The 26,926-nt window shown below is 43.0% G+C and overlaps 1 protein-coding gene across 1 annotated transcript in view; it reads left to right on the top strand.

Moving 5' to 3' along the window:
• Positions 1 to 26,926, top strand: part of HIVEP2 (HIVEP zinc finger 2) — a 267,444-nt gene that overhangs the window by 65,762 nt on the left and 174,756 nt on the right. Inside the window, exon 2 of the mRNA XM_073627427.1 lies at positions 5,701 to 5,826. The gene's annotated coding sequence lies outside the window, so the exon portion shown is untranslated. The remainder of the gene's footprint in view (positions 1 to 5,700; positions 5,827 to 26,926) is intronic.

Raw genomic sequence — 26,926 nt, forward strand, 5'->3', positions numbered from 1 at the left:
AGTTCCACCCAAAAGTGGAACTTCCGCTTATATGCCCCCCCCCCTTCGGTGTCACATTTGGCACCTTTCAGGGGGGGGAGAGGAGAAAAGGGGATCTGTTTTTGACAGGTCCCCTTCCCCACTTCCGGGAGATGGGCTGCGGCCCGATCTCCCAGAAGTTTGGCCCCCTTCCTCCTTCCCCCACCTTCCCCCGCCGCCGGCCAATTAGAAAGCGCAGCGTGCTTCGCGCATGAGCAGTAGGGAACCAGCAGTGAAGCCGATAGGCTTCACTGCCTGGTTACCTTACCAGGAATGGCGGCAGCAGCACACGGGAGTCGATCCGAAGATTGGCTGGGGTGCTGACATCGCAGGCTCCCTGGACAGGTAAGTGCCCTAATATTAAAAGTCAGAAGCTACAGTACTTGTAGCTGCTGATTTTTATTTTTTTTCACCCAGGCTGGACCTCCTCTTTAAGTTCTAATGTGCTTCTGGAATTAGGTAGGTAGGTGTGGCTGTCAGTAGACATAACGTGACCCACATTGTTAGCTATTTGAAACACCCAAAGGCAGGGTGGATTTGATTTAAATCAAGTCGATTTAAATCACGATTTAAATCATGATTAAAATCACTAGTAAAAAGGCCTGATTTAAATCAACTCGATTTAAATCATAATTTTTAAAGAGCAATTGTCACCGACAATCCCATTCACTTTAACGGGACGATTGGTGATGCGACAGTAACACAACAAAGTGAGGGACTTAACGGCAGTAGGTGAGTGGATGCCCGCTAATAGGCTCTGCCATGATGGATCTGAAATGACAGGTGTAAGGTAATGTAAGGTGTTTAAATGTAAGGACTCATTTTTGCTTTTAGTTAGAATCTTTAATATTTGCAAACAAAATGAAGGTTTTCTTTTTAGAATAATAAGCTTTCAGGTTAGTAAAATGGAGTTCCACCCAAAAGTGGAAGTTCCTCTTTAAGCACTCCTTACCCCCTTACATGCCACATTTGGCATGTCATTTTTGGGGGGGGGGGGGGGGACACGTCAAGTCCCAGAAGATTGCCCGGCCATTGAGGAGGCGCAGTGCGACTCACGAATGCGCAGTGCGCACCCGGCTGTGAAGCCGCAAGCTGGGTGTCCACACTTGCAATGCAGGCAATAGGGAGAGATGGGGAGAGAACAGAGGGTTCAGGCAGCTGCATTGCTGGACCGTGGGACAGGTAAGCGTGTGTTTGTTAAATGTCAGCAGCTACACTTTTTGTGGCTGCTGGCTTTTAATGAACATAAAAACAGCTGGAACTCCGCTTTAATATGTAAATCACACATAGTTGGACACTACTCAATTTCTTTTATTTAATTAAAACAATAACATTATATTACCTGCTTTACCCATAGTAGAGGAACTTCATTAAAATATTTCCTAACTGGGTCTCTTTTGCGGCCTGCTGCCATTTTGCTCCTCAAGGGAGGAATAAAGCACTTCAAGCTATGTGCAGAAAGATCACAAGGTTTTTGAGCTGCTTAGAAGGTTTCACTTTCATTTTTACTGCTTGCCCTTTCTCCTCACACTTAGAGCCTGGTACAGATGAATTTCTCTTCAAACAATCATACCGTTTGTTGTGTACATAGATGTGCAAAACAATGGGATAAAGGAATATTCCTGAACTTTGTTTTATCTCATGGTTACTGTGAAATTGTGTGAATGCATCAATGCAGTGCATGTTATCTCAGCTTGCAGAGCTTGGATTCATTAAATGAGTTTAACCAAAAAAATGTATTTAAATTAAAAATTGTAATTAATTTTATTTTATTAAAATTCATTTAAATTAAATCTAAAATGAGGTGTTTACAGAACATAACTTGTGTTTCTTTCTGCAATAAGATCCTGTGTATAAACATCAGTAAAGTAATACATCCGTGTGCTAGAGGCCTAATTGGAGAAAAAAACACTATGTGCAAGAAAGATAGTAATATAAGTAATAACAACAAATGAGTATATGAGACGCAAACCTTGTTGCTGTATTTTGCTGGCACATTGAGTGTTTTGCAAAATGTCAAAGGAATCCACAAGAGGAATGAGGTAAAGCATGTCTTCCCTCAACCGGGCCTTTCCGTTTTCCCCTGTTTGAATGACATGCTGTCTATAATATGTGCAGGTGGCACTCCCGTGTCAGTCCACAGTCTAAATCCAAACGTCCTGCGAAAGGAAATGTGAAACAGGTTGCCAGGCTGTTGAAGAGGTTGCTTATACTAAATGCCAAAATGTCCTTTTTATGAGAGAAGTGCGGTTATTCTGAGTGGAATGTGCTTTGCTTGAAAACAATGGTGTCATTATCTGCAGTATCTTTATTGCTTCATCCAAGGGGCAATGACTGGAAAATCCCTAATCCATTACATAACCTTAAGTCAACACAAGGGAACATGAGGTCGATGGTAAATGTTAGCTGTCAGGGCACTCCCCTCGCTTCCGTTGGCTTCCACTCTTACTTTTGGACAGATCTTGTTACCTTTATGTTTAAAACCACTTGCACCGGATGTATTAAACTGGGTTTTGCTAGACAAAGCAACATTTGCAATGCAGTGAAACAGAGAAGAAAAATTAGTCAATGTCTGTCTTTTCTCATTTCAAACTTATGACTATGTACTGTAGTTATGCAGCTGTTTTTTGTATTGTACTTATGTTTATATGACAAGGCACCCCAATTATTTAAGAGCCATTTTTTATGTTCACAACAGATGCAGATGTCATAATTATTAAATTATTATCTAAATCCAAAAACAAAAATGTAAGGAGTTCCAAGCATGGTCTGTTTTTACATATGTATAGTAAGTTACATCCCAATGCCCCTGAATGCTGAAAATGACTGCAGTAGACCTCGTTACCTCCACAGGCTTCTGGGTCCCATGCTGAGTGGCCAGCCTGATGCTTTGTGAACACACCTTTCAGAGAATGCTTTGCATATTTTCTGAATGAAAGCAAAGCATTCTCTGATTGGGTGAGGTGGAGTGGTGACATCCCACTCTCCACCTTGCCCAATCAAACAACAATTTGCATTCATTCAGAAGACATGAATGACATGCAACATGCAAAACATGCAAAGCATTTTCTGAATGACGGCTGTGCTGAGCAGCCAACCTCCTGTGTTCACAATGCATCAGGCCAGCCACTCAGAACGGGACCCAGAAGCCTGTGGAGATCACTGAGGTAGCAAAGTCTACTGCAGTGATTTCCAGCTTCCAAGGGCATCAGCCAGGTATGGTATATACATAGTTACACTGATCCAAGCTGGAGCAAAGTAAATATATAAAAATATACCATGCCTGGAATTTTTCTTTAATGTATTGCAGTTTACCAGTCCTTAAATGTGGTGGCTGTGCTTTTTTTTTTTAAAGACTGTTTATCCTTTAGGCCCCTTTCACACTGGGGCGGTTTGCAGGTGTTATTGTGCTAAAAATAGCGCCTGCAAACTGACCCGAAACAGTCGCTGTTGTCTCTCCAGTGTGTGGAGCTGTGCGGGAAAAAAGTCCTGCTAGCAGCATCTTCAGAGCGGTGAAGGAGCTGTGTATATACCGCTCCTTCACCGCTCCTGCCCATTGAAATCAATGGGGCAGTGTGGCTATACTGCCAGCAAAGCACCTCTGCAGAGGCGCTTTGCAGTGGTTTTAAACCCTTTCTCGGCCACTAGTGGGGGCAAAAACGCCCTGCTAGCGGCCGTATACCGCCGCTAAAACGACGGTAAAGCGTCGCTAATAATAGCGACGCTTTACCGCCGACGCACCTCCTGCCCCAGTGTGAAAGAGGCCTTATTTTCACCTAGTGATATGGTCATATTAGATAAGATTTAGCTCCTATTCACATTTGATTTTTTTTCAGCTTGTTTCTCTATGGCTGACTAAGCTCAACAGGCAGAGGTTTATTTTAAAAGTGAGAGACAAAATAACAACAAAATATCCATAAAATGCATTTCAAAAACATTATAAATTGATTTGCATTTTAATGAGTGAAATAAGTATTTGACCCCTTCGCAAAACATGACTTAGTACTTGGTAGCAAAACCCTTGGTGGCAATCACAGAGGTCAGATGTTGGCCACCAGGTATGCGCACATCTCAGGAGGGATTTTGTCCCACTCCTCTTTGTAGATCCGCTCCAAGTCATTAAGTTTTTGAGGCTGACTTTTCACAACTCGAACTTTCAGCTCCCTTCACATATTTTCTATAGGATTAAGGTCTGGAGACTGACTAGGCAACTCCAGGACCTTAATGTGCTTTTTCTTGAGCCACTCACTTGTTGCCTTGACCGTGTGTTTGGCATCATTGTCATGCTGGAATACCCATCAATGCCCTTGCTGAAGGAAGGAGGTTCTCACCCAAGATTTGACGGTGCATGCCCCCGTCCATCGTCCCTTTGATGCAGTGAAGTTGTCCCGTCCCCTTAGCAGAAATACAGCCCCAAAGCATAATATTTCCACCTCCATGATTGATGGTGGGGATGATGTTCTTGGGGTCATAGACATCATTCCTCCTCCTCCAAACACGGCAAGTTGAGTTGATGCCAAAGAGCTTGATATTGGTCTCATCTCACCCAGTTCTCCTCTGAATCATTCATATGTTCATTAGCAAACTTCAGATGGGCCTGTACATGTGCTTTTTTGAGCAGGGGGACCTTGCGGGCGTACAGGATTTCAGTTCTTCAAGGCGTAGTATATTACCAATTGTTTTTTTGGTGACTATGGTCACATCTGCCTTGAGATCATTGACAAGATTTTCATGTGTAGTTCTGGGCTGATTACTTACCGTTCTCATGACCATTGAAACTCCACGAGCTGAGATCATGCATGGAGCCCCAGACCGAGGGAGATTGACAGTTATTTTGTGTTTCTTCCATTTGCGAATAATCGCACCAACTATTGTCACCCTCTCACCAAGCTGCTTGCCGATGGTCTTGTAGTCCATTCCAGCCTTGTGTAGGTCTGCAATCATTTCCCTGACATCCTTGGACAGCTCTTTGGTCTTGGTCATGGTGGAGAGATTGGAATCTGATTGATTGTTGCTTCTGTGGACAGGTGTCTTTTATACAGGTAACAAGCTAAGAAACGAACTCCCTTTAAGAGAGTGCTCCTAATAGTTAAATAGTTACATAGTTACATAGTAGGTGAGGTTGAAAAAAGACACAAGTCCATCAAGTCCAACCTATGTGTGTGATTATCTCAGCTTGTTACCTGTATATAAGACACCTGGGAGCCAGAAATCTTGCTGATTGATAGGAGATCAAATACTTATTTCACTCATTAAAATGCAAATCAATTCATAACTTTTTTGAAATGCATTTTTCTGGATATTTTTATTATTTTGTCTCTCACTGTTAAAATAAACCTACCATTAAAATTATAGACTGATCATTTCTTTGTCAGTGGGCAAACATACAAAATCAGCAGGGGATCAAATACCTTTTTTCCCTAACTGTAAAACAACTTTAATATAACTGCAAAACAACTGTAAAACATCTGAAAAATGCCTGTAATACGACTGCAATATGTCTGTAAAACGACCATAAAATGACTGAAAAGTGCCTGAAAAAAATTACCAGGAGTACACTCTGCTCAGGTGTGCATACAGGTTTACAGTTACTCATTTTAGTAGAACAAAAGCATACAAGGGCTATGTTTGCATGCTTGCGTTGTGCACTTAAAAAGTTATCAACATATGTTTCCCTTCTAGATGCCCGCGCGCTTCATGGAAATATAAGCAAGGCTGCCCCAGACGTCACCTCTGCATGCTGCTGTGACATGACCCGTAAGATTAGTTGCCTGCTTGGGAACTCTGAGACTAACGGCAACTAAACCTGTAAGTACCTTTTAGCAAAATCAGATTTAATCTGGGTTATATTTAGCACTGCTAAAGCGGTGTTCTGAAAATAGAAAAGGATCACAGGTATTTGTATTTTCACAAGGATGAGCAATCATTGACACTCCAGCCTTTGCTGACATGAATGAATGAATGATCTTCTTAGGAGCTGTAGTGGCAGCAGCTGGAGGACTAGAAGCATTTAAAATAAGATCTAACAATATTGCCACAAAAAATATACCATTTTCTATATATTTTATATAGATATATACTATGCTTTTTATCTGCATTTGTAATTTTATGCAGAAATGTGAAGAATCATCTGCATTCAATGTGTATGTGGATCACATACAGACAAGAGTTTCTTTGGGAGTGAGAATTACTAAAACTGGTGCACACAGAATCTGGTGCAGCTGTGAACAGTAACCAATCAGCTTGTTCAGCTAAACTTTGACAATAAAACCTAGAAGCTGATTGGTTATCATGCACAGCAGCACCTTCTGTGTGCACCAGTTTCAGTAAATCTCCCCCAATATGTGTTGCGTTAGTGCAGCCCGTTCAAATGCATTAAAATCGGGCCACAGATGTGCTTTTTTTGTTAAAACATATTGCACCAGAATGCATTGGTACTTTGTTACCATGCATTCTGATTTACTAAAACGCAAGGTGCTCTGAAGTGCTGTTGAGAATTCATGGCACTGCAGTGCAAATACAATAAAGACACATTTGTGTGTGCTGCGAGAAACACAAGATTTTGCATGCATTCTCCCAATGCACAGATGTGAATGGTGTCTAAGGCACTCAGAAGCTGTAGTATAGCTCATAAAAAGAAGAGTAAGCTAAATACATGAGCACTAACAGCAAAAATACTACTGAAATGATGTATGCAAATCACTATCAAGACGTTTCCAAGTATAACTGAACTTTTTTAGTCTTAAGCCCCGTACACACGATCAGATTTTCTGACAGGAAATGTTGGCTGCCAGGCTGTTGGCGGAAAATCCGACCGTGTGTATGCTCCATTTGACAATTGTTGTTGGACTTTCCGCAAACAAATGTTGGCTAGCATGTCTTTAAATTTTCCGCCAACAAATGTGTGTTGTCGGATATTTCGATCGTGTGTACACAAGTCCGTCGGACAAGAGTTCAAAGTACAAACACGCATACTCAAAAGCAGAAGCGGTCGGTCTTAAAAACTAGCATTCTTAATGGAGAATTAACATTCGCGACGTGGCAAATTATGAAATCTCGAAATGCAGCGCACAATTCTCTTCTTCTTTAATGGGATAATAATGAAGCTGCTTTGCTGGTGATACTGATGGAGTTATTGCAAACAAATTTTCAAAGGCTTTTCTTTTCTAGTGATATCAAGAATAATATTATTAAGGTTTGTTTTTTTTTTTTTATTTGTGCAAGTTACCACAACACCATACAACTATGTTGGTGTCCCTTGTCAATTTTACATTTTATTTTTTTAAATGTAACTGCCGGGCGGGAGATGGGGGAGAGGGGTATAGGATAGCTGTTTATGCACTTGCTGTCTCTTATTAGAGGATTTCTGATTATGAGGGCTTAGACATATCAATATGGAATCATAAATTGTCTGATACCTGATGTACACAAATGGGTTTGAAACGTATGTATTTCTTCTTCTCTCTCTCTTCCCCCTCCCTTCCCTGCTGTTCCCTATATATGTATTTACTGTATTGTTTAAGCCTATGTTGGGCTTTTCTAAAATAAATAAAATCTATATTTGAAAAAAAAATGTAACTGCCTACTCCCAAACTGTCATTTGAAGTAAAACACATAGCCAAGTATTATTCTCCACAATTTTTTTAAAAAAAATTAGACATGCTATCTGCCAATGGAACTTAACCAAAAAGTGCATTCTATGCATTCAAAAATATAGAAAATATACCAAATCAAATCATTATTCAACCAAAAAAAAAAATGTCAAAGCAATAACTCCAAGGCCAATAATAAATAACGCATTATCTCCTCCGATTCCGCAACATGTCTGGTTGACGAAGGGCCGTTCAGAAACGAACTAAAGAGCAGGAAATGAAAAGGGCGAACTATAAAGCGCAAAATGAAAAACGCGAAAAGAAAAGCGCGAATCAACACTCACCAAACTTCTACTAACACGAAATTAGCAGAAGGAGCCCAAAGGGTGGCGGTAAAGAGCTGAAAAAACACATAAAATGTCTAGTACGTCACTACATTCGTAATTGTTGGCCAACATTTGTGTGACCGTGTGTATGCAAGACAAGTTTGAGCCAACTGCCTTCGGACAAAATTCCACGGTTTTGTTGGCAGAAAGTCCGATCGTGTGTACAAAGACTTAGAATGTGGAGGGATTGGAACGTCTTCTGGTCTTTATTGCTGTCTGTGTCCCCGTTAGGACTCTCCATTTGTCCTGGTGACCCTTTACACCAAAAGCAATAGTGAAAAGAAATTCCACATTTTGAGTGATACCAGATCAGAAATAGAAGAGAAGTCTTCCAACAGGGACACAGGTTCTGGTGACCTGTGATTTCCCTCACTTAGGAAGGATTTCCTCTGGCTTCCTGTTGCAGCTATGGGACAGTGAAGAGAATTCTCCCCAATGGGACACAGATGGCAAAACAATACTGACAGGGGATTTAACCCGTCTTCCTTGCCTTCAGATCTACTTTAAATTCCATCTTTTTCTATTGTAACCCTTAAAAATTTGTGATTGCGCTGTTTTTTTTCCATTTCCCTGGTTAAATGGAGGCTGGCTGGTTAAAGCGGAACATCACCCTAAAAGGGCAATTCTGCTTTATGTCCTCCTCCCAATCTCTTTTGGATGTTTTCATTTTTTGGGGGTGTATGCGGGTACCTAGTTTTGGTAGATACGCGCTCCCACTTCCGGTCTGATCGCCTAGGCGATTCCACCAGAAATTTGACCCCCCCTCCTCCACCCTGCCTGCAGCCTTCTGGAACATGTTCCAGGTCCCAGCAGGCTGTGGGACCATGCACAGTGGAAAGCCAGCTGTGAAGCCACAAGGAGTCACAGTCGGCTTCCCACACTAAACATGCTGGCTCCAGTGACCCGAAGACTAGCCAAGAACTGGCCTGGGTAAGGATGGTGTTGGATCCATGGAAAGTTACGTTTTCTTTTATTAAACATCAGTAGCTACAGTATTTGTAGCTTCTGACTTTTAATTTTTTTTTTTTTTCAAAAAGGCTAAAGAACCTCTTTAAAATTTGACTTTAATATAAACTATATACAGGATACCTGTACTTTTTAACAGCATGGCTAATAAAATAATTGCTCATGAATGATAATTTTTGTCATGTAGAAACAGGGGTTTGCTCCAATCTAAGGTGTTTGCCATCTGTCAAAGCAGCTTCAGAAAGTGGCACTGCAGCTTCAGCTTTTATAATTGAACGTGCTAACAAATCTATTATTAGAGTCAACTTCTAGTAAATAATCCTTGAAGCCGCATTGGTCTTAAGAAATCTGTGCAGCTTGTAAGAGCTTCTAAGGCAGTCGAGTTAATGTTCTCTGTAGGCCGACCTCAACATGTAACCCCTACACCTTTATAGTTTTCCGAGACAATTTGGGACGCTTTTATGGAGGAGGGGGATATCATATCTCACAATCAGACACTGACGCACTACATCAAAGGATCTAGTAACAGGAGCTACATCTGCCCCGTGTTTCTGTTTTTTTTATTTTTATACACTTCATCAACTAGTAAAGTTCCAGCTGCTCTTTGTAGTAGAGCCAATTTTATTTTATGGGTGCACGGACTATCTATTATTGCTTTAACTGTAAATACATGTGAGCTATATAATACACTTCGAAGCATGTATATGATGTAATAAATTTTTCTATGTAGAATCGGCAAAATTTGATTTAATAGTAATTGAGGCTCCAGTGTGTTTTGTGCGTTTTCCCCGTATGTTTATATATCTGGTGTATACTCGTCAAAAAGATTTCTCACCTACATATGGTGGGGTACTCCAGCATTTGTATCTGCTATAAAGGAAGCATCATTTTTGTTTTCTGGTCCTGGGGCCTGGAGGATTGGTAGAGCTTTGGATGTGATGAAGCCTCCACTCCTAGGCCCATATCTTACCTCGTAGCTGTCCACAGGCATTTTTATATCTGAGCTGACTTATCCTAGGGACTCTCTCTCCAGCTCTGTGTGGTATGCAAGGTACACATGCTGTTTGTTTTGGAGAACCCATTAGGGGGGCCCTGCTAGGAAATGACACAGACAAGCAGATGCTTTGTCTGTGTTATGCTATGGGCTTACTGTACAATGCCTTCTTGCATTGATGTTGTGTTTAATTGCTATGTTGACTAAAAGTGCAGGACAAACCTACTTGGACTGTTCCTGTGTGTGTGTGTTTTTTGTTTTTTTTTTTGTACAATTTTTTTTTTTTTTTTACAATTTATTTATTTATTATTTTTTACAATTTTTTTTTTTATGTTTGTTTTTTTACAGTGGAGTGGATGGTGTCAGTGTGTTTTTTATTTGAATTTTTATGATTTTTTACAATTAATCTTTTTTATTATTTATTTCAATTCTTTTTTTTTTATCAGCCCTGTTGGGGTGCTTTGGTGAGATATCAGGGGTTTTAACAGACCCCTGACATCTCCCCTTTGAGACAGAGAAAGGGACTAAGGATATAGATTCCCCAGTCCCTTTTTCAGCAGCCTCAGATGCACTGAAAATGAATGGAGAGGAGACAATGGCTCCTCTCCATTCACAAACTAAGACATCGTAAACACAGGTTACAATGTTTCAGTTATGTGAATGAACAGAGGCAGTGATCACTGACTCTGTTCATTCAGAAAAGGAAGGAGCCGGATTTACCGGCTACTATCTATGCTCTCCATCCTGGCACATCGAGGACAGAGGGGGGCGGAGGAGGACATGGAGGGGGACAGCAGAACGGAGGGGGACAACAGCAGAACAGAGGGGGACAGCAGCAGAACGGAAGGGGGACAGCAGCAGAACAGAGGGGGATACCGCGGAAAACTGGAGAGGGACAGCAGCACAATGGAGGGGGACTTGGAGCACGGAGGAGGACACAGACGGGGACTGGAGGAGGATACGAGGACAGGGACAGTCAGTGGTGTTCGATGCAGTGGGGGGAGTTTCAAGCACCAATCACCCTGTATAGATTTTACAAGAGCAGCTGAAAACCGGGGGGGGGGGTTTGGGGGGAGGGGTCCGGGGAGAAGTGACTGTTGTCAGGCTTTATTGAAATCTATACAGGGTTGATTGGTGCTTTTAACTCCCCCCGCCGCACAGATCACCCCTGACTGTCCAGGTATCGGGTGAAGCATCGGAGCAATTGCTCCATATCAGTACCAATACTGATACTAGTATCTGTATCGGGACAACCCTAATTGACACCATCTGAACCAAGTAAGTTTATCTTGGTCTCATCAGACCACAGGACATGGTTCCAGTAATCCATGTTCTTAGTCTGCTTGTCTTCAGCAAACTGTTTGCAGGCTTTCTTGTGCATCATCTTTAGAAGAGGCTTCCTTCTGGGACGACAGCCATGCAGACCAATTTGATGCAGTGTGCGGCGTATGGTCTGAGCACTGACAGGCTGACCCCCCACCCCTTCAACCTCTCCAGCAATGCTGGCAGAACTCATACGTTTATTTGCCAAAGACAACCTCTGGATATGACGCTAAGCACGTGCACACAACTTCTTTGGTCAACCATGGCGAGGCCTGTTCAGAGTGGAACCTGTCCTGTTAAACAGCTGTATGGTCTTGGCCACCATGCTGCAGCTCAGTTTCAGGGTCTTGGCAATCTTCTTATAGCCTAGGCCATCTTTATGTAGAGCAACAATTCTATTTTTCAGATCATCAGAGAGTTCTTTGTCATGAGCTGCCATGTTGAACTTCCAGTGACCAGTATGAGAGAGTGAGAGCGATAACACCAAATTTAACACACATGCTCCCCATTCACACCTGAGACCTTATAACACTAACGAGTCACATGACACCGGGGAGGGAAAATGGCTAATTGGGCCCAATTTGGACATTTTTACTTAGGGGTGTACTCACTTTTGTTGCCAGCGGTTTAAACATTATTGGCTGTGTGTTGAGTTATTTTGAGGGGACAGCAAATTTACACTGTTATACAAGATGTACACTCACTACTTTACATTGTAGCAAAGTGTCATTTCTTCAGTGTTGTCACATAGCAAAAGACATAATAGAATATTTACAAAAATGTATATATATATATATATATATATATGTAGGAAGGCCAGTATGGTGGCCTGAATTTATGGGAGGAGCCCGGGGGGGGGTACTTAAGCAGCCCGCTCACCTGTGGTGCTTGTCGGTTTCCTGTGCGCGATATACGTCACTAGGCCGACTATTCGATATACCAGCGTCCGCAAGTTCTTGCCTCGCAAAATTCCGGATTCGATACCGTTCTCAAAACTTTTGAAGTCTGCGTTTTTCGTTCGTAGTTTGTACCACGCGGCTGGCTTGGCTGTCGCAGGTAAGGTCCCGTCGGACTTTTCGTTTTCATATCAGGTCACTAAACCGTAATTTCAAAAATTTCGTTTCACTCGCTTTTCATAAACTGCAATGTATATCGAATTTTTCGTTTCATGTCATGTCACTAAACCGTACTTTCAAATTTCGTTACTCGCACTTCACTATTGTAATGTGTATCGCTCGTACTTTCGATATGTTACCATTTCGACAGCACCGCGACGCAGACGTCGCTTCATTTCTAGCATGTCGGTGTTAAAAATATGCATCAGTAAACAGCCATAGCAAGTCGCAATTTGCAAGTTATCGGATCAAGTCAGTTCGATACCAATCATTTCTCATTTCTGAAACATTCTAGAACTCATTTCTGACATTTCAAATCATTTCAAAACATTTCTCATTTCAGTCACCTACCGCGCTCCGATTCGAATCCAGTCGCATCAAAAAGATGCACCGATTCGTTCCGGTGTGCCCCAGTTATTTGGCCTCATTTCTATACATGCTCCAGAGTTACGTTATGGTCTGTCATTAGTACCTCTGTCATGGTTATCATTTCATTCCCACGTATCACGTTCCGGCATGAATCCAGTCGCATGGTAATGCACCGATTCGTCTCGGCGTGCCCCAGGACTGGCCTCATTTCTATACATGCTCCAGAGTTACGTTTTCAGTCATTCATACCTCTGTCATGGTTATCATTTCATTTTTCACCTATCACGTTCCGACATGAATCCAGTCGCATGGTAATGCACCGATTCGTCCCGGCGTGCCCCAGGATTGGCCTCATTTCTATACATGCTCCAGAGTTACGTTTTCAGTCATTCATATCTCTGTCATGGTTATCATTTCATTTTCACCTATCACGTTCCGACATGAATCCAGTCGCATGGTAATGCACCGATTCGTCTCGGCGTGCCCCAGGATTGGCCTCATTTCTATACATGCTCCAGAGTTACGTTTTCAGTCATTCATACCTCTGTCATGGTTATCATTTCATTTCCACCTATCACGTTCCGACATGAATCCAGTCGCATGGCAATGCACCGATTCGTCTCGACGTGCCCCAGGACTGGCCTCATTTCTATACATGCTCCAGAGTTACGTTTATCAGTAATTCGTACCTTCTGTCATGGTTATCATTTCATTTCCACCTATCACGTTCCGACATGAATCCAGTCGCATGGCAATGCACCGATTCGTCTCGACGTGCCCCAGGACTGGCCTCATTTCTATACATGCTCCAGAGTTACGTTTATCAGTAATTCGTACCTTCTGTCATGGTTATCATTTCATTTCCACGTATCACGTTCACACATGAATCCAGTCGCATGGAAATGCACCGATTCATTGTGGCGTACCCCAGGGCTCGGCCTCATTTCTGATACATGCTTCAAAGTCCGGATCATAGCTAATCGCAGACATCGGGGGATGGATCCATGTCTCTGCCATGCAGCTTACTACCATTTCGCTCCCACAACGCATCACCGTTCCGGAACCAGTCGCATCTGACATGCACCGATTCTTTACGGAATGCCTTGCTGGTACCAAACAGCATTTCATACCTATACCAGAGCTCGGATGGTTGCCAGTCGCAAACACGGCACAACCAATTCAAGCCTCGGTCTAATAATCATTTCTCTCATTTCATTTCATACGGTGCTCCGATTCAAATCCAGATGCATCAAATAAGCACCAGATCGTCCCGGGTGCACCAATGTTTTCACTTGCCTCATTTCAATACATGCTCCAGAGCCCGGTTCTCGGTCGAATCAATGATGACGACCAGGCCGGACCTCTGTCATGGAGTCCATTCATAATCAAGGCAAACATTTCGAATCATTTCATTGTCATACAAATCGTTGCTTCAAAAAACCAGTTAGCAATCCCTTCACGAATTGTCACCTTTTCGTTTTCTCAGGTCAGTCAAAGTTCAGTAGGTCCACCCTGCACCAGGTTGGACGATATCCCCCCAGGTAAAAAAAAAAAAAAAAAAAAAAAAGGGGAATGGGAGAATAAGTCGGGTAAGTATGACTCAGCGGATCAAAGAAAAACTTGAAATTCATCTCACCCCTAATAGGTTACAGTCAACCAGGAAACAAAAGCTCAAGATAATCCTCTCCAGAGCAACCATGTCTCAGACCGGCAGCGAAGACCTCGCGGTCCCGCTGTCACCTTCTCCGGTCTCAGAAAGCGGCAGCGTGCAATCCCTTAGGGGATGGACTATCCCCAAACTGACGGCAGAGCTCAGACGCAGAGGTGTCCCCTTCCCCGCCACAGCAAGGAAAGGCGAGCTTTTCAAACTCCTCTTTCCCCCACCAGCAGCAGGACCCAGTACCCAACAGGCATCCCTTCAGTCGATATCATCGGCCATTTCACAATTACACACGATGGTGTCATCTCTATCCACCTCAGTCGCAGACGTCCAAACCAGGGTTGCACTTCTGGAGGCCCGACCGGCCACGGCTGTCCCCGACCCAACGGCAACTCAAAGCTTGACACCTCTTCCTGCAGGTACCTCAGGCTCAAGCCACATTGTCTACCCCTCCCACCTGGTCCCAACCAGTATCAGGAAGGACATCTTGGAAGGCAAGGACGTCAACCTGGCCTCTCTCCTCATTTCCGTGCATGATTTGGCAGAAAATAAAGCCTACTCCTGGGGCGACATATCAGTGGTCCTTAAATCTAAAGACCCCAGATTGAACCGCAAGTTAACAGTCTCAGAGTTTACACTGGCCTTTGGCATGCTCAGAGATGTCCTGTGCTCAGCCACCCCTAGCAGGCGGGAAGAGCTGGACTTATATCTCCATACGGTGGTAGACTTAGGCCACAAGTACGGTGGTTTTGCCTTTTACGACTACCACCGTTCCTTTTCAGCCAAGGCCGCGGCCAGACTCATACAGTTCCAGATCACGACAGATTGGAGTCTCATGGACACAGAGCTCTTCTGCCGCCACTTTGCCGGCTTACGCTCACCTCTGTGTGCGATTTGCCAGTCTTCCACCCACACTGCCACCTGGTGCGCCAATACGGCAAACAGACGGCCTTTCGAGTTTCCCTCTACCTCAGGTTCAGTACAGGGTCAGCCGATCCCTGAACCAACGCCTCAGGTGGACAAACTCGGACGCCCAGTCCGAACCGTGGGAGGGGCAGCCATCTGTAATAACTTTAATCAGGGGTCCTGCAACTTCAGCCAGTGCCGTCTACTTCACCTCTGCACCTTATGTCATAGAGCACACCCCAGGATTTTGTGTGAAGTCAAGCAACACAAGAAGGCGTGACTAAGCCGGATCAACCTCCTATGGTTAGGATGGTATCTCACTTCACATCCCACCCCTTCCCTGGCCACCTTCCTTATCCAAGGCTTCACAGCAGGCTTTCACACCGGCCTCATTTCACTACCCCACACTACCCACGAATGTGCCAATCTTCGTTCGGCAGCCATTGACGAACAAGCCATAGATCAGCTCTTACAGGCAGAGGTGGATCGAGGTTACGTGATAGGCCCTTTCAGTTGCCCCCCTTTCAACACATGGAGAGTCAGCCCTATTGGGCTTGTCAAGGGCAAGTTTTCAAATAAATTGCGTTTGGTGTACGACTTGTCTGCGCCTCATTCTTCCCACATACCCAGTCTCAATTCCCTGATCCCCTCCGAGGAGTTTTCCCTAAAATATTCTTCCGTGGACATGGCAATACAGGCGATCATCAAAGCAGGCACAGGCGCCTGGCTCTCCAAAGCCGACATCTCGGATGCCTTCAAGCTCCTGCCCATCCACCCATCCCTTTGGTGCTGGCATGGCATCAAGTGGAAGGAAACATATTATTTTGCTACAAAGCTCACCTTCGGTTCGAAGAGTAGCCCGTGGCTCTTCGACACGTTCGCCCAGTCCCTCGGTTGGATACTATTACACAAGGGTCAATGCCATGAAGTCATCCATTATCTAGATGACTTCCTACTGATAGAACCACCCAGCAAGCCCCCAGGAGATCTCGACAAACTTAGGGTAATTTTTGGAAACCTCAATGTTCCTATTGCTGAGCACAAAGTCGATGGCCCAGCAAATAGCATCACTTTTCTCGGGGTCACCTTGGATACCTGCGCAATGCAAGCCAGACTCCCCCTCGACAAACTAACACGCATTAGGGCAGTCCTTCACGAGTTTACACACACCAAGGACTGTACCAAAAAACAGTTGCAGTCCCTCCTGGGTATGCTCAACTTCGCTATGCGAATTATTCCACAAGGCCGCACATTTGTATCACGCCTACTCAGATTTCTGTCGGAAACTCAAGACCCTGATCAGATTTTGAATTTAGACTCCGCAGCCATAGCGGACCTATCCATGTGGGAGGAATTCTTGTCCGCCTGGAATGGCATATCTCTATTCATACCTATAGTTTCGCGCCATTCACCCCAGGTGGTTACGGACGCCGCAGCCTCCACAGGTTTCGCGGCAATTTTTGGCCATCATTGGTTTTCAGGACCATGGCCTCAACAGATACTAATCATACCCGGCTTTTCCCAAACATCTGCCCTCTTTGAGCTTTACCCCATAGTGGCAGCCGCACAACTCTGGGGCCACCACTGGACAGGACAAACTGTAGTCTTTAGCACCGACAACCAGGCCACGGCAGACATCATCAACAAAGGCAGGTCCAAGTCCCTAGCAGTCATGTCCTTCCTGCGCAGGTTGGTACAACTGTCTTTACAACATCAGTTCAATATACACTGTACATTTATTCCCGGCAGATACAACTCAGCAGCTGACGCACTGTCACGTTTCAATTATTCCTCCTTTTTCGAGCAGGTTCCCGATGCCGATCCGATGTCGGCCCCTATCCCTGTCTGGTCACAACTGACCCTGGACTAGTTCGACATTTACACGGAGCTACACAACTTATAAATCATTCCCTCTCCTACAACACACTTAAAGCCTACCAGACAGCTTGGAAGGCCTTTAACAAATTCCTCACGTCCTGCCGTAAAGGACCAACAGGTATCAAGCAGGTACTGGCCTTCACTGCACACTGCCACACGCAGCTGGCCTTATCCTACAACACCATCCGGCTATACCTAGCCGGCATTCAACATTTTATGGCGCTTGAAGACCCCACGAAACCTTCACTATTCTCATCTCACGCTATACGAGCCGTTCTAAGGGGAATTCAGAAACAACAACCAGTCGTCAGCACTAAGCGCTTGCCCATTACGGGACCCATCTTTAGGGACATGTCAACTATGCTGGCTACCTCGCCGTTCGGTCTGCTCCGCAGCATCGTCTTACAAGCAGCGATATATCTAGCGTACTATGGGTTCTTGCGCCCTGGAGAATTCACCTCTAACAAATCCACAGACCCAGTACTATGCAGACGACACTTACTTAAGATACCAAGACCACTTCATCCTGCACCTCGAGGTCTCTAAAACCCAGCAAACGGGCTCAGGAGCGAACATTCACCTCTACAAAACCGACAACAGCTGGTGTCCAGTCGCCGTACTCAACCGGCTCCTGTCACTCCTGCCTGAACAACCAGACAGCAGTCCCCTTCTACCGTTCCCAGTTAAACCCTTAAACGCCTCTCAGTTTGTGGAACACATAAGAATACTTCTCCGCAATCTTCATCTTAACCCTAGTCAATATTCAGGACACTCTTTTCGCATCGAAGCAGCCTCCGCGGCATCCCGCCACGGAGTTCCAGACCACATCATTAAAAGACTGGGCAGGTGGAAGTCAGCCTGCTTCGCCCGGTATATCCCTAACCCACAAACAGAGATGGCACAGGCATTCTCCAAATTGGCTCAATAAGTAATTGAAAATCAATAAAATCATAACCCTACCTGAATGTTTTTGCCCCCTTATTTTGGCATACCGGCCATTAGACCAAGGCACACTTTCAGGTCCATTTCATATGGTAAGTCCACACTTTCAGGTCTATTTCCGATGGTAAGTCCTATCTTTACTGTAAGTGGTATCCATGTACATACCGGACATAGGGCTCCAACCATAAGTAGGAAGGCCAGTATGGTGGCCTGAATTTATGGGAGGAGCCCGGGGGGGGTACTTAAGCAGCCCGCTCACCTGTGGTGCTTGTCGGTTTCCTGTGCGCGATACCCACCCTCCCATCCCCATTTCACAGCATTTCTCAAACTATTCATTTCATTCATTTCTCTTACAGAATAATCATTTCTTAAACCAGGGTATGCCCCCTTATTTTGGCATACCGGCCATTAGACCAAGGCACACTTTCAGGTCCATTTCATATGGTAAGTCCACACTTTCAGGTCTATTTCCGATGGTAAGTCCTATCTTTACTGTAAGTGGTATCCATGTACATACCGGACATAGGGCTCCAACCATAAATATATATATGCCTGATTTCACACATTGCCTGTAACATGGAGATCATCAGCTATTTTCTTTAAAAGCAGACACAGTTGCCTATATTTACAGTGGAGACTGGCTTGAAGTGTCCAAGGCAGTACCAGATGTAATTTAAAGTACCGTATATTTAATCCGTCACCTTGTAAAACAACCCATTCAGTTTAGAATATAAAAAATGTAAGGCAAAACATTTGTATAGAAATATAAAAAATACATTAGAAAACACCTTTTTTCTTTTTTAAAAGTGATCACGTGACCTCTAATCTCAGCTGCGTGTCAGCAGAAGGCAGAGAAGAGCAATACCCTTCCCAGTGAATGGCTGTGCAGCCAAAAAACTGACTACAGAGGGATGAGTGAACTCTCATGTATAATGTGGTCAGTTTGCAATAGGAAAAAAGGGGGACTGGCAGGATCACCAGATATTTCACACAAAGGATGAAATACAAAGAAAACAGGATTCCTTTTTACATAAGTACATGATACAACAGACATATATCAGGAATAAGAAATGTTGTGGTAATAACACTTTAAAGCTGAGGTTTAGATATGGCAAATTTTACATAGTTACATTAATCCAGCTTGGACTAATGTACAATAAGTATGTATGTGGCATATCTGTAGGATCCCTGTGTAAACTGAAAATCTCTGTAGGAGATACAGCTACTACAGTGAATGCCTTTAGCTTCCAGATCCTGTGCTGAGCAGTTGGCCTGCTGCTTACTGAACACAGGAGATATGCATACGCGCCATTCAGAGAGCACTTTGCATTTTCTCAGTGAATGTAAAGTGTTCTCAGATCAGAAGAGGTGGAGATTGTTATGTCACCACCCTGCCTCTCCACCTCTTTCAATCAAGATGCTTTGAATTTTTAAAAAAATAAAAAGTGTTCTCTGAATGTTGCCCATTCCAGGGATGGACCTCCTATTTTCACAATGCAGCAGGACAGCCTCTCGGCATTGGACCAGCAAGCTGGTGGAAATCACTGTAGTAATGGTACCTACTACCGTGATTTCCAGCTTCCACTGGGATCCCACAGGTATGGTACATGCACACTTACATTTGTTCAAGCTGGACCAAGCTAACTTAAAAATGCCATACCTATATTTCAGATTTAAAAGTAGCCCAGCACTGCTCCTAATAGAAACATTTGATTCTTCAAAAGTACTTTGATTTTCAGAGGTGTCTTTGATCAGCAGAGTTGGTTGGTTGAAACTAGACAACCTGGCAACTCTGCCTGTTAAACCTCGTACACGCGATCGGATTGTTGGCCAACAGAGCGTCAGACGACACACAATTGTCGGCCAACAAACACAAACGTAGTGACGTACTACGTGGAATTTCAGCTCTTCAGCGTCACCCTTTGGGCACCTTCTGCTAATGTCGTGTTTGGTGAGCATTGATTCCGAGCATGTGTGTTTGTACTTTGGACTTTTGTGTGGCGGACTTGTGACCGTTGTCTGCCGAAAATTTACTAGCCTGCCAATCCAACATTTGTTGGTGGAATGTTGGACAACAATTGTCTGAAGGAGCGTACTAACGGTCGGATTTTAGGCAAACAGTCATCACACAATTCCCTGCCGAAAATCTGATCGTGTGCTACGAGGCTTAAGACTCAGAGGTCAGATGTACTTATACAAGGTGCTGCGTTCTGTACAACATAGGTTTTATGTGACAGGCTCCTGTACATTTTTTGACCACACTGAATGCATTTCTTTTTACATTAATAATACTAATTATTCATTAAGAAGGATGAGCTTTATAGGAGTATCTGTGTTTGATTCCAATAGTATTTTTTTTTTCTCCTATGGAATGTGCCTTGGCAATATGCTTTTGCTTGAGCTATATTAGGGAACACGATTTTGCTTCTGATACCACTCTGGGCTTTGTAACTCCAATTTGCATCAAAATATATGATTTTGAATATTTTAACATGATTCATCTTCCAGATGTTCATTGCTGCTGGATATATTTAGCAAGAGTTTAAAACATTTTAGGAAGTCTTCATGTGGCTATATACAGCACAAAAATAACCAAGCAATAATTTATATGGGTATGATATATGAAGTTCTGTCACATGAGAATCATGAGCAAATATGATATTTCTAAAGAAAAAACAATTGACAGCAGTCTAACACTTTTGATGTATAGAAGGCAACCCACTGTGCTACAACTTATCTATAGATTGTGTGTCAATTTCCCAATTTACTACTAGAGCAGTGTTGCCAACCAAGTGGATTGAAATTTACTGACACCCTGCCCAAAATTTACTGGCACAACCACGTTTTTACTGGCATTTCCAAAAGTTACAGTTTTAAGTATTTAGGCTACAGACAAGTACAATATGCAATCAGCAATGTGATATAAGGTAGATATTTAGGCAAAAATATATTTTCTATTTTATTTTCGATATAGTAAGTAAGTAGCTCAGGGACAGGACTCAGGAGGGCAATAAGTTAGAATGGGCGGCACACACACACACACATGAAGCTGACTTTCACAGTGACACTGACAGCAGTGTGCAGCAACACAGATGATGATGACACCTCACTGACACGATATGTCCCCTCCTGAGTCACAGTGATAGTTTCTTTCCATGCCAGGTGGTCCCTTCAGTCCAGACAGCACTGAAAGTCCCACTTCTGGCTTGCCTTACTCCTGCACACAAGACTCTGGCTGCTCTGCTCGGCTCCCTTGCATGACGTCACAGGACACACTCAGGCACCACCTCCACCAGACCCCCCCCTGCTGGCGTCGCCCGAGCACACTGTAGCAGGCACTCAGATGGTCTTGACTGGCTCTGGACTGGAACTGCGCATGTGCAATTCTTAGCTAAGCGTCACAGCCATATTTTTTACTGGCAACCTTTACCTGTTATTGGCATTTACTGGCAGGAGAAATTTTTTCCATTTTTTACTGGCTGCCAGTAAAAATACTGATGGTTGGCCACACTGTACTGCAGGCACCTGAATAAAATACATTCCAACCTCCTTATCTGCAGGGCTGTAAAAGTAACACTGTGCAAGAAGAAAAAAAAAGACATATATGATGCAGTCTGTCACTAGCATTTACAGCTTTTTTTTTCGGTGTCTCCCTTGTAACATAGTTTTTTCCCTGTTGACCTTTCTGGTGGATCTGATATTTTTCAGCTTTGTTTAACAAACCAAGATGTCTAGCATAAGTGGCAGTTAAAGAGGAAGTAAACCCTGATGGGTTTTACTTCCTCTTTATTTCCCTGCAAAGTTAAAGCATAATGGGCTAGTATGCATCACATACTAGCCCATCATGTGTCACTTACCTGAAAATGAAGCCTGCGATGTCACCGCTGGCTTGATGCGTCCATCTTCAGCCCTCTTTCTTCCAGGGCCGCGGACTCTGGCTCTGTGACTGGCCAAAGTCGTGTGATGTCACTCCCGCACATGTGTGCGTGAGCCACTGGTTACGGCACAATCCCTTTAGAAATGGCACGATCCAGCACCTACAAGTAAGCCTTATTATAGGCTTACCTGTAGGTAAAAGTGGTTGTACAGGGTTTACAACCGCACTTTAAGCCATCTATAGATGGTTTGAATCTCAGCCGGTTCAGCAGGGACCAGTTGAGATTCGATTCATGCATGAGCAGGCTCTTCATACCTAAGTCAATCCATTGATTGACTTGGGTACAACCAGCTTGCTGGATTTCTAGCATGCGATTATTGCCAGCAGCTATAGCTATATATGCCGCAGTGCTGCACCTCATTCACGTACATCCCATGAGATTGTGGTGCATTCCCATAGACCTTCATTAGGGCTTGTTTATATTTGCATTCCCTGAAAATTCTTGCCACGGCTGTGAAGCACAAAACTGGAGCCACGGCATGTATAAAGTCATGAGCATCTGCATGTCACTGTTCAAGCAAGAGGTCGGGTTGGGGGGGGTCTTTGGTCACACCATGGCTCAACCTCCTGGTTTAACTGCCCCTTGGACGCACATGTGAATGAACTCCACACGATACTCACCCCCAACTTCCAGCAATGCTCTTACATCCTTCACCAGCCATTGCCATCCTCCCAATCCCTACTTCTGGGTTTTTAACCTCTTTGTTGGCTGGTGGGAGATGGCATCATCCTGTGCACAGGAGTTAGTTGTGCCAGCACAGCTGCAGTTAAAGTTAAAGCATAATGGGCTAGTATGCATCGCATTCTAGCCCATTATGTGTCACTTACCTGAAAACGAAGCCTGCGATGTCACCGCTGTCCCCGCTGGCTTGAAGCGTCCATCTTCAGCCCTCTTCCTTCCGGGAAGGAAGAGGGCTGTAAAGTGTTGTCTACCCATAATTTCATTTAAATTGTAGGTTTAATTCCACTTTAAAAGCTAAGTTTACCTTTTGTTTAAAATAGCCTATGCAGTTAAGATGACTCAGTATTAAAAACTGCAGCTTTGTAAAATGTTCATTGATTGAATTTTTTTCTTACATCTGTATGCCATTTTGGCATTCCTGGAAGCCTGGCTGCAAAAACTCCGAGTTAGCAGTACCCACATCCTGCCTTGTTGGTTTTCACCCCTGTAATGCTGGGAGTGAGCGTTTAGCATTTTTCAAGTCCGAGCAACAAGGCAGACACCACATCCCCTCATCCTGCCTTGTTGCAAAGACATGAAAACCATTGGATGCTCACTTTTTCAGCCAGGGTCACAGGAGGACCCAAATGGCCTACATGTATAAAAAAATACAATGAATGAACATTTTACATTTTACAAAGCTGCACAGTTTTCCAATACCTACTGGGGCCCATTGACTGCATAGGCTATGGTGAACCGTTTGACGGTTCTTACAAATCTAAAGCCCAATTCTGGGCAAGGCAAGAACACCTTACCTCCTATATTCACTAGCTAATCCCTAAAATAAAAAAAATAAAGAAACCTAAAATCCAAAGGTCCTATTTATTCACCTGAAGTTGCGGTCACATGACGCTTGGGTCCTGAGTCTCCTCTACTCTGTTTACATGTGGCTGGTATGTCTACTGAGTGTCCATATCCATGAAGCGGACAATTCTTGATGATGGATGTTCAAGTTTCAGTGTCAGGGTTCCTACGGCAGAGACTTCAGAGGCAGAGGAACTACAGGGGGTGGCAACATACAATTTCCAGGGCAAGGAAGAGGTGAGTATTGAAGACTTGATCTTGATATGTGGTAGGACAGGGTGTTTACAGAACCCTTCAGGGAGATAATGCTGGAGTTAGGCTTTAATGATTTATTTACAGTAAAGATATTGTATCCATATACTAAACAAACTCAACAAACAAAAGGCTACACATGGTAATTGTGAAACTATGGCATACTAAATTTAGTTAAAAAAGTAATGAAAAAATAGTTCACAGAGTCCAGCTCAAGTTTCTAAAATCACTACAGCAGCACTATTGTCATTATAAATTATGACCAGCTTTCATGTGAAAAAACCACACAAGTAAGTTCAGTTGACAGGTTAATCCCTGCATATCAGTAGGCTGAGATATAAATCCGGGACGGGAGATATAAATCCGTAAGGCCACGCCCTCAGAGGAAGTTGTGATGACGAAACGCTTCAGGGCGTGAGCTTATGGCGACCGGAAGTTACCTGTGTGTTCTGCGAGCAGGAAGTGACGAACTAGGAAGTAAGCGGTGGATGCTGCCTTCCTATAGTGTGAGCCTTATACTACCTGGGTCTTGGTAGACGCTGATCGTTATTTAGTTAACCTCATATGCACTTTTTTCTGATGGAAATGGATGGGATGTACTATTTGAATACTTCAATAAACGTGAGATGAAACAATATCACGCTATTTAAGACTCTCTTCTATCCAAGTACAGTTGGAGATCGCAGGATAAAGTGTGACCCTTTCCATGATACTGAGACTGAAGGTTGCCCATACATATCAATGCCTGGTGTGTTTATCTCTCTGGTGAGTGTGAACCCCAAAGGGGAGTGTGACGTACGGACTGTGGTGTGAGGTGCACTGTTGTTTTACTTTAATAGGATCATTACTTGTGTATCTTCTGGGACTTTATTCACCATCTATCAACTGAACTTACTTGTGTGTTTTTTTTTTCATATGAAAGCTGGTCATAATTTATTATGACAGTAGCGCTGCTGTAGTGATTTTAGAAACTTGAGCTGGACTCTGTGTACTATTTTTTCATTACTATTTTAACAATATTGTTATGCATGGCATTTAAGCTGCTGCTAATATGATTTCATTTATAATGTTAATATGTATTTTTGTTTATCTGTTACTTTATATTATTTGAGGAACCTGATACTCGCATAGCGCCGAGATAGTGGAAGTAGGTCTGGGTTTTACTGTATTTTTACTAAGTTTAGTTACCTTTCTTTTTAGTCATTTTCTTTAGTTTTTATTTTCTTATTGCAACATGGTGACAGTTATAGAAAGCTTTGGTGTCATTCCTGCAGAACAGTTACAGGTGCAATCAACCCTACAATGACGCAGATTGTGAACAGACAGACATTTCAAAGTACAACATAGATCAAATGACCTTTTCAAGTGAAAAGCCACCCTCTTCTCACCTGCACTTGTTATGTTCTTGTTGATTTAGTTCATGGAATGGGCACTTGTAGTCAGGCTAAATACACAGTAGTGAATAGTTACTGATAACCCTGTTTCTGTATTTTTCTATATGATAATCCCATTATTTTCTGAAATACATGCTTTGCTACCCAAGCTTTCTTTGTGTAAGCATTTCTAGCTTATTAAATTCCCCAGTTATGATTAGGGACCATCATGTCTGAAATGCGTGAACTGTTACCATCTTACTATTCCTGCTTTTCTGGATTACTTAGTAAAATGGAATCAAAATCTAATTTGTTACCATTCATGAGTGCTAGGTACTTTACTCGTTTCTACCCTTTCCTCCTCCTAGTCTTAGGTAATGTATGTAGACACTACACATGTACCTGTAGGTTATATATAGGTAAAGTTGATCCAGGGAAAATCCAATTGCCTCTTGGGGGATCAGGAAAGAATTTTTTCCCCTGCTGTAGCAAATTGGAGCATGCTCTGCTGGGGTTTTTTGCCTTCTTCTGGATCAACTGAGGGTATAAAATTGGGTATATGGGATTGTACAATATCTTTTATTTTATTTATTTATTGTTTTTAAGGTTGAACTGGATGGACTTGTGTCTTTTTTCAACCTGACTAACTATGTAACTATGTAACTATATATATGTATTACAGCACTGTCTTATGCACATTTTCCTCCTTTGTAAGAATGATTTTGTTTCCTGTGGCAAGGGGATGTGACCAAATCCAGTGATTGTCGTGGTCCCTTAAGGGCCTTAAAATGCGCCTGTACCCAGATTTAACAGTTTAAAGCAGTATAAAGCTTTAAAAAACATCACCAGCCTTTCTGGCTGTTTGTACTGTCAATTAATTCATTTTAAAATATCTCATAGATCATAACAAAGACTCTAAAATCCAGTTTCAGTCAGTTTCTAATCATCTGCAATGTGTTTACATTTGAGGGTTAGCAGGTTGTGAAGATTATGTTGTAATATAAAGTAATAGGTAAAGATCTCATTGCCTCTGTTGTAAACATTGAATATGACTTTTTCTACAATGCCTTTTGCTACAGAGGTGAATGGAGGCTTGTTTTTAAAGTTCTTTCTCTGTTGGTTGAGAATATGTGAATGCTTTAGCATGGTTCACTTTAAAGAATAATTAAAATAACAAAGTACAGAATATGGCAGCACAAATTCCCTTCTATGCTGGGCTCCATTCAGTTTAGGAACTTTTTTCTAATCTGTGGATGGGATGCTCCTCATTCCTTTGTGTCAGCATGTGTCCTGAACTGCAGAAAGTACCACAAATAGATAAACTGTAGTCCAATTCCACAGAGAGTAATTATCTAGACTTCCCTACTAGTGAACAGTTTGCTATTCAAGGATCTAATCAGTAAACAGAACTTGGGATCTAAATATAACAGGTTGAAACAATTGAGAAGTGAAGCTTGAAGTATGTAATTTTTGTTTTTTAGTTACACTTTAAAAGATAGTGAGCCAATCAACAGTTATGCCCTGTACACACGGTCGGACATTGATCGGACATTCCAACAAAAAAATCCATGGATTTTTTCCAACGGATGTTGGCTCAAACTTGTCTTGCATACACACAAAGTTGTCGCACAAAGTTGTCAGAAAATCCGATCGTTCTGAACGCGGTGACGTAAAACACGTACGTCGGGAC

Source organism: Aquarana catesbeiana, linkage group LG04 (assembly GCF_042186555.1).
Source record: "Aquarana catesbeiana isolate 2022-GZ linkage group LG04, ASM4218655v1, whole genome shotgun sequence".
NCBI lineage: Eukaryota > Metazoa > Chordata > Amphibia > Anura > Ranidae > Aquarana > Aquarana catesbeiana.